Raw genomic sequence first — 9,290 nt, forward strand, 5'->3', positions numbered from 1 at the left:
TAAAAATGGGACATTTATTTTTGGCACAGTGTGAGTAAATCAAGTCCTTTCCTTAGTCTTTTAGCACATCTGAGATAGGATTTTAAATAAAACAGGGCTTCTGAACCAACTATGTAAGTCAGCTGGGATCAGGAAACTATACTTCGTAAGTTTAAATCTTCTTAGGTTTCTTATGTCTTTTAATCTTATGTCTTTTAAAAGTTAATGAAATTAACTTTTCTGGTCTGGGGACAAATGAAGTGGATTTTGGTTTTCTTCACATTTAAGCCAGAATATTAAAGAGGAAATAATATTCTCCTGAATGTCACAGTGTTGACAACAAGGTGGAATTGGAATAAGAGACTCTTTCAGAAAGAGATAGATGAAAGTCAATAAGAAATAAACAAGTTTCCCACAAATCTACTCACCACTCAGAAAATTTCCTCCAAGAGCTTATTTGTGCTCCATCATTGTAAAGGTTTTGTCACCTTCATGCAGTTTCTCTCATTTAGTAGACAGAGCTCACTGTGGATTATACCATTACTTATCATCACGTATGCCATATTAATATATCATCCCCACTTATTAGTTGCATTGTCCTAGCTAAGCATTGTACCGCAATTTACCACCAAACCAAGGAAAATTGAACTGATTTAGTCATTCTTCCTGCTCCCCTGAACCTAGAACACTTGGGGTTTGACATTTTTTTGGACTGGGAAAATAGTGTAAAATTTATGTAGGAAGCAACAATTCTCTAGAGATACGAGAGAGCCAAAATCAATTTCTTTTCATGTTACATAACTAGACTGAAAATGACTGAGTAAAATGGAGGGAAGTAAAGTGAAATGTTCAAAGTGGGTTTCAATGGAAGAATTTTAATGTCACAGCTTATCACATATGGGTATGTCACCCATAATATTTGGACAGCTATGGTTAGAAAGAAAAACAAGATGATTTCGTATTCTATGGGGCAGAAAATGTGCTCACAGTATTTTTTTATTTAGTGAGGTTTGTCACCTATTTTCTAGAAAATGTTCCTGTATTTAGTGATGTGTATATATGCATAAAATCCTACACATTACTTCTGATTATGCTGGTTACTTACAACTTTTCATATGGGGGTTATTATCATTTTATAGTTTATATATGCCCATTATATTAAATATTTCTTTAGTGTCGATGGGAAAATAAATCATTGGTATGAGAAAACACTGGCATTGTAAGGTATTCATCTGGAATTATTCAACCTTTCACAAACAAATGAGAAAGATTATAGGATTAGACCAAATCCTGGATTTCTTTCCTTCTCTGCCCATCTGTATTCATTATAGTTGAAAGATAGACAAATGAAGCTATTGGTAGCTCAGTCTTTAAAGCTCTATTACAATTTAAAAGCATTGAAAGAGAGAGAAAAATGGAAAAATCTTATCAAAGGCTGGAAATGATCATCATATTAAGTAGTTGAATATTCCTGTTTAAAGACAATGAAGAATGAAGATAGGTTGTATAAAGATATGACTTCCTTATTGGTATTACTCTATATTTTCAATTTCAAAGAGATTGAGCACAGAGCTGTTAAGGGCCTGTGCAGAACGTAGAACTGACAATTGGGCACATAAGTGAAATAGGTCAGTGGTTTTCAGTTCTATATAAATTGCACAAGGCAAGCCCACAGCCTTGGCTAGAACTCACACCAGAACCCAAGACTTCTCTGGACAGTTGATCTGACTATTGTTATCCTTCCTGTACCCCAAGAGAGTGGACAGAGAAAAGGACACAGCCAGGGAGCACAAAGCTGCCCCAGGAAATGCAAAGGCTATCATTAGTCTTCTCCCCTTTCCCCAAAGCACCCTCCTTTTAATACAAGAATCCAACTTTTGTCACAACAGTCCATGGGTGCTAGGGGAAGCTGAGCACATCCCTGTTTCCTGGGAATCCCTGAATGGCATCAACATAATTCTGTCTACTGCCACAGTGATTGATTCTGGAATAGACATGTGTCACAATAACAGATGCCTTCTGGGGATCTTGGATAGAGTGGTTTCTTTGTCTTTAAGAGAGGGCCTCCAGGAGAGATGCTTACACCTCCTATGGACATGTTTATGATGTTAGGCCTGAAACTACTATGGCCAACTTGAAGAAGACATGGAAAAAGAAGAAAGAGAAATGAGCCAGAACCCTGACCAGACCATACCTGACCAATGCTTTTAGAGCTGTGAGCTAATAAATTTGTTTAATTGTTCATGCCAACTTAAGGGCTATTTACCTCAGCAAAGATTATCTCTCTTGATAGAGAAAGGAGGTCCACTTTAAACCCAAGTGGTTCCTTATCCAGAGGACCACCCACAGGGTCTGTTTCAAGGATCTCTTGGCCCATTTGATCTAATAAGAGAGCTATAGAGATGCTCTCCTCTGGTCCAGATTTATTTTTAAATTTCACCATTTGTGGTCATGCTCTTCAAAGTTCTCTGGTTTATAAGCCTAGAGCATGCCTCCATAGGCCACCCCTGCTAGAATGGATCCTCCGTATGCAATCCGATCTAAATCCTCATGCCTGGGTCCAGAATACCTGCCATGGTCACCTACAGGTTGTGGAATACAAATCAAGTGGTTCTTCTTTCTGGTAGTGCCTCATTTCAACACAATGTCTAAGAAAAAACCTGTTGGTAGAAGATGCATTCTCACTGATAGACTCCTTCCTGCCTTCTCTAATTTCCCATGTCACTTTTTTTTTTTTTTTTACAAAAATATTAGTCCAGGCACATCATCAGTTTCAGGAAAACCTGTTGAGTCCTTCTCATCTGAAAGTGGAAGCTATTGTGATAGAGGCAATTTGCCAGTAGAAAGGCTTGGTTAGGTGTGATAATAAAGCTGGCACTTAAATGATCTCTAAGTAGGCCCAGTAAGAATAGCTGGGTTGCACTCCAAGGGTAAAATATCTATAGTGGGGCTATGATATGCTACAAATAAACTTTTATAGTGAGAGATCTGTGATATTTGTGTTGTAGCATATTATAAGCTTGCAATCACATAGGTATGTGTTTTGTACTTTAATAATATTATCAAGTCAAGATCAGTGGTTTTCATGCTTGGTTGGGAGTTGGGGGTAGAGTAGAACAGAGCATGTGGAAGTCATAATACTTTAGATATGACACCTTAAAGCATGCATGTATTTAATACCATTCTAAATACTAGACCGATTTTGCAGGTAGAATATCCGACTCTATTATGTATTTAATTCCAGTGGCACTGGGCTTCTTTGTTCTAACAATAGGGCCTTTCTCTGTTCATTGTTCTAGCCACAGAAGTACCAGTCTAACAAATAAAAACAATTGCAAAGCAATTACAATTTTTACTATAATCTCTTCGATAATGCCAAACGGAGGTGACATTTATAACACACTGCAAAACTACTAAAAGCCTTTTACCTGTCTATCTTGCTAAAGTCTCATGTATCAGGGTGTGGTAGATGACTCTAATTACTCTTACTCTCCCCAAATTCTTTGGAACTTCAAAAGCAGAACTTACTGGACTTTCTTTTCTTTCTCTTTCTTTCTTTCTTTCTTTCTTTCTTTCTTTCTTTCTTTCTTTCTTTCTTTCTTTCTTTCTTTCTTTCTTTCTTTCTGAGATGGAGTCTTGCTCTGTCACCAGGCTGAAGTGCAGTGACACGATCCCGGCTCACTGCTACCTCTGCCTTCTGGGTTCAAGTGATTCTCTTGCCTCAGCCTCCTGAGTAGCTGGGACTACAGGTGTGTGCCACCACGTCCAGCTAATTTTTTTGTATTTTTAGTAGAGACGGGGTTTCACCATGTTGGGCAAGATGATCTCGATCTCTTGACCTCATAATCTGCCCGCCTCAGCCTCCCGAAGTGCTAGGATTATAGGCGTGAGCCACCATGCCCGGCCTGGCCTTTATTTTCTTGTCCCTACTCTCTTACCTTCTGGATCTATTTTCCTAGAGTAAATTTTGGCCCTTTCCTATACAAATCAGTCAAGCCAATATAGGATTTTCTGATTTCTCACTGTCACCCATTTTTAAGATCTGCATAGTGAGACCCAGGAATTGTGCATATGAGGACATAATTCTCCTTAGCATCACTTAAAAATTGTATTTATTTATTTTTATTTTTTAGCATCACTTTTGATGTGTCCAACATTTGCCTCTCCAACATCTCTTCCCGCCACAGCCCCACTTACATGGCACACTTCTGCCATCAAAGGGTTTTTAAGCAGAGGAGTGACGTGATCATCCTTGCATTTTAGAAAGGTTGCTCTGACTGCTATTTGAAGAATAAATTGGGATTTTATTGGAGTAGGGAGAAGGAGAAGAGTAGGGAAATCAATTAAGAAACCATAGGGTTGTGCAGAAAAGAGATGTTGATAGTTTGGACCCGGGTGGTACTAGTGCGGCAGCAAAGGAGGTAGATATGAATTGAAAGGTTTGAGATATATTTTGGTAATTTCTGGCTAGGGAGGAAATAGAGCTGTTATCCAGAGTAGGGAATGTAGACAGAAGATCTAGTTTATAGGGTAAAATATTGAGATTGGTTTGGGGCATGTTGAGCATGAGTTCTATGGGATATCTAGTTGAACTGTTCATTCAGCATTTGACTTATTTAAGTTTAGGGGTGAGGGCTAGAGATATGGTTTTGGGAGTCATCAAAGCCACCTTACAGATGGCTTTTGAGCCCACGAATTGTGATGGACCTATCTGGAGAAAGCATACATACTACTGAGGGTATTAGAGGGCTGACAGCAGAACCCCTGGGGGCACTACAGTCTAACAGGTGAACAAAGGAAACTTGAGGGAAAACCGGGAAAAAATAGGACAGACTCAGAACTCCTGGTTTAGACCAAGGGAAATAGAGTCCTTGGTCTGATCAATAAATAAATTAGACCACTGCAGGTACAGTGCTTACTTCTAAGTGCCAGCCTTTTACAAGGCAGCGATAACAACTGTGTGTCAGAAGGAAGGCCACTGGATGGTGGGGAATCTGGAATCCATGTCAAAACAGAGTGTTGAATACCTTCATACCGAGATGATGTTTATCCTATTTGCTATGCAGGAGAGGGATTTAATTTTGTTTTTTTAGTTTCAGAAGGAATAATAAGGGATTAAGGAAGCACATTTCAATCAATATAAATAATAGTTTTTACCAGCTGTTAAAAAATGGAATAGGTTGACTTGTTTGGAATGAGCACCCTTTAATAGAGGAAGTGTTTGGGCAGGACCTGGGTGACCCCAGTGAGGCATGGTGGAGCAGGGATTCCAGTCCTGAGTAAGAGATTTAACTATTGAGGCAGCTTCTCATTTTAGAAGTCAGTGATTCTGTTAAATTGTTGTCTTTCTATATATACATATTTAATCCATATATTGCAGGCCGCCACACACACAGCGTCCATGTTGTGTCAGTCAGTAAGCTTAGGGTGAATAGAAGGAGTGACATCTTATTCTTTGGAGGCTCTAAGTGAAAGTGACATGAATCTTCACCATGTTCATATGGGCACTCATGAAATTTTGTTGAGAATTCCTCTGAGAGAACGTCTCAGTATTGAGTCAGTTTTGCGGCCTTGAACTGAGACAGTTGACGAGACATCTTATAATAAGAATAAGAGGGCAAGATGCCCTAAGGGCTTCACATACATTTATATCAAAATGCTGTGAAGGAAAATCAATGTTTTGCTTCTGGCAGTGAAAATCCAAACCTCACCAAATTACTGGGGATGAACATTTTATTTTCAAACACTAGAGAGAAGAAAAATCCCCCACTAACCTTAGCAAGAGCTTCACTATGTCTCTGGTTGTAATGTGGTGTGATGGGCTTGGCAATGACCCTATTTTGGAGCTATAATTCATTCCTTATTTCATTCAAGTGCTTTTTCCTAAATCGCCTTGGTGAAACCCTTCTTGATCACCCAATGTAAAATCTCACATGATGCAATATTTCATTTCTTCTTTCCCTGAATTATGTTTTTCCTTAATACTTGTCATCTCCAGAAAAAGGATCTCTTCTGCACAGCAAAAGAAACTATCATCAGAGTGAATAGACAACCTACAGAATGAGATAATTTTTTTTTAAATTATACTTTAAGTTCTGGGATACATGTACAGAATGTGCAGATTTGTTATATAGATATACATATGCCATGGTGGTTCACTGCACCCATCAACCTGTCATCTACATTAGCTATTTGGGAGAAAATTTTTGCAATCATCCATCTGACAAAGGTCTAATATTCAGAATCTACAAGGAACTTAAACAAATTTACAAGAAAAAATCCCATTAAAAAGTTGGCAAAGGACATGAACAGACATTTCTCAAAAGAAGACATTTTTGCGGCCAACAAACATATGAAAAAAAGCTCAACATCACTGATCATTACAGAAATGAAAATCAAAACTACAATGAGAGACCATGTTGCACCAGTCAGAGTGGCAATTATTAAAAAGTAAAACAAACAAACAAACAACAAAAAAAAAACAGATGTGGGCTGGGCACGGTAGCTCACACCTGTAATCCCAGCACTTTGGGAGGTCAAGGTGGGCGGATCATCTGAGGCCAGGAGTTCGAGACCAGCCTGGCGAAACCCTGTCTCTACTAAAATACGATAAATAAATAAAAATAAAATAAAATAAAATAAAAAGAAAAAATTAACCAGGTGTGGTGGCAGGTGCCTGTAATCACAGCTACTCGGGAGGCTGAGGCAGGAGAATTGGTTGAACCCAGGAGGCGGAGGTTGCTGTGAGCTGAGATCATGCCACTGCACTCCAGCCTGGACAACAGAGTGAGTGAGACTTCATCTCAAAACAAAAAAGAAACAAACAAAAAAAACCCAGATGCTGGTGAGGTTGTGAGGAAAAAGGAATGCTTTTACATTGTTGGTGGGAATCTAAATTAGTTCAGCCATTGTGGAAGACAGTGTGGCCTGTCTTCCACACACTGGGTCCTGTGGGGCAGGGGCGTGGGGAAGGGCAGCATCAGGAAAAATATTATACCTAATGTATGCTGGGCTTAATATCTAGGTGATGGGTTGATAGGTGCAGCGAACCACTGCGGCAAACGTTTACCTATGTAACAAGCCAGCACATCCTGCACATGTATTCCTGAACTTAAAATAAAATAAAATAAGATAAAATAAAATACAAAGAAGGATCTCTTCACAAAGATTTGAGTGCAAGTGGTGTATTTGGGATGTGATTGCAGGAAGCCCAGTAGGGGAATGGGAGGGTGAGACAGGGAAAGGAAGGAAGCCAATTCAGGGTGGAAGGAAGCAGGTTATTGGACAGCTGGGATTCAGTCCTGCTGGGGATCTCTGGCAGCCTGCACAGTATGTCTTGGAGTTGCTACATGTGAGGCAAAAGGAAGCTGGGGCGTTTATCTACCCACTCTCATCACTCGGTGGTCAAAGGCTGCTGTGTGGGGGATAGGAGCTTTAAGTTCCCAGCTCTTCCAGTCTCTGTGCTTGGACATGTGTCCTCCAGCTGTCAGAGAAAGCCTCCTGCTTTATTTTGTAGTAGGAACCCGGGGGTCAGAGTGGATGGGAATGGGGAGTCTCAAGGGAATTTGAGAAGGGCACTGATAGTATCTGCTAGAAAGCTAGTTATTCCCTAATGGACTGGGTATTTTACTTGATTATCTCTATTGTGTCTGTCTCCCACTATCACATAAGCTTCATGAAGACGGACTTTTCTCCGTTTTGTTCACTGAGTGGTACTAGAAGCATGACCACTGGGTTATTCATTCAATATTTAACAATTATTATTTAGTGCCTACTCTGAGCCAGGCAAGAGTACTGCTCTCATACTCTTTGATGTTACGATCTCCAGCAGGCTAGGTAGATCTCTCCTGTTTTTGCAGCTAATTTTTAGCCCATACTGAGTCAAGAAATTAAAAGGGTAAGATGATAATTAGACAAATACTTTGCTGTAATGCATATTTTTGGTAGCTAAATAAATAACCATGACAGCATGACCTGCTAGGCCAGAGAAAGATCAATAGGGTGTGGGAAAAATGCAAACAATGGGTTAGAGTGGCTACTCTATCCCCAACTTCCATAGACAATCTTCTTGCTAACTGAGGGAGTCTGGACACATCAAACCCAAATTTAAAGCCTACCACTGGCCACTGATTGGATTCAGGTCTCAGGAAGTTGTAACCTTAGGATCATAGTCAAGGAAAATACTTTTGCTTAAGTCTGGCAAATTGCACCGATGACTCATTGAGTTTGTAATTAACACCTCTTTGAGAACATTTTTTAAAACCATGTACAACTGTTAAATTACATTGCACTTGCCCTGAGCTTTTTTCCCTGCTACTGACTTTTTTCCTACCTAAGTTTAGAATATTTATTTAAAAATATTTGGCCCATCTTTTCGGCTCATCACTGTTCTCTTTCTGAGTCCCAGTTTTATCCCATCTAGCTTCCTATTATTTCTTAATTTACAAGCCAATGTTTAGTTCTCACTTACCTGCTCTATCCTTTGACTCTGATCCATCCAAAACTTACTCCATCCCATACCCATGCCCAAGCCCCTATTCCTTCTGAACACATTATAGATACAATTAATTATTGTTCTCAAAAACTATGAGCCCTAGTGTATTTTTAAATTTTAATCAATAGGCAAATGGATTTTGATTATACATTATTTGTATGTAGCCATACCTCTTTTCCCTTCTATTAGTGGTGTTAATCAAGGATTGACCAGACTGAAAACACTTTCAAGTTACATTTCTACAATTTCTACCTTTGAATTTTTCCTCTGTGGTCAAATCTGTAGGCAGCCAAAGGTATAGATAGATAGCCGTAGTTCTAGTAATCATTCTTGTTAACACTCTTCAGTGATGCTTCTAATGGGAGACTTTCCTGTATCCAGCACAAGAATATGTACTGTTTTTAAATCATTCATGGGAACCTCTAGAGTGTTTCCCAAAGTGGGGGAGTAAATTTATTTCTAAATGCAAATTTGAAACATTTTAAAGTTTAAAGCAGGGAGAAAAAATTAGAGATGTTTGTTTTATATAGGCACATCTGGCTTGGTAATAAAACTTCAAGAAGAGGCACCTTAGGGGCTTTTGGTAAATTAGGTTATCATTAAATAACATTTTTGAATATTATTTATCATGTGTTATTAAGCTAGGCATTGCCTGAAGCAAGGTGGTCATAGCTAAATGCCTGTAGGAAAATTAAACATGGTTTGGAAGGATCTGTACCCCAATATGTTAAAATTTACTAACAGCATCTGTGAGTACAAGAACTAGTGTTACTGGGTCTCTTTTGTCCCAAAGATGGTATTTAGACTACAGCAATCA

This window comes from Hylobates moloch, unplaced genomic scaffold (genome assembly GCF_009828535.3).
Source record: "Hylobates moloch isolate HMO894 unplaced genomic scaffold, HMol_V3 SCAFFOLD_2, whole genome shotgun sequence".
In the NCBI taxonomy this organism is placed as follows: Eukaryota; Metazoa; Chordata; class Mammalia; order Primates; family Hylobatidae; genus Hylobates; species Hylobates moloch.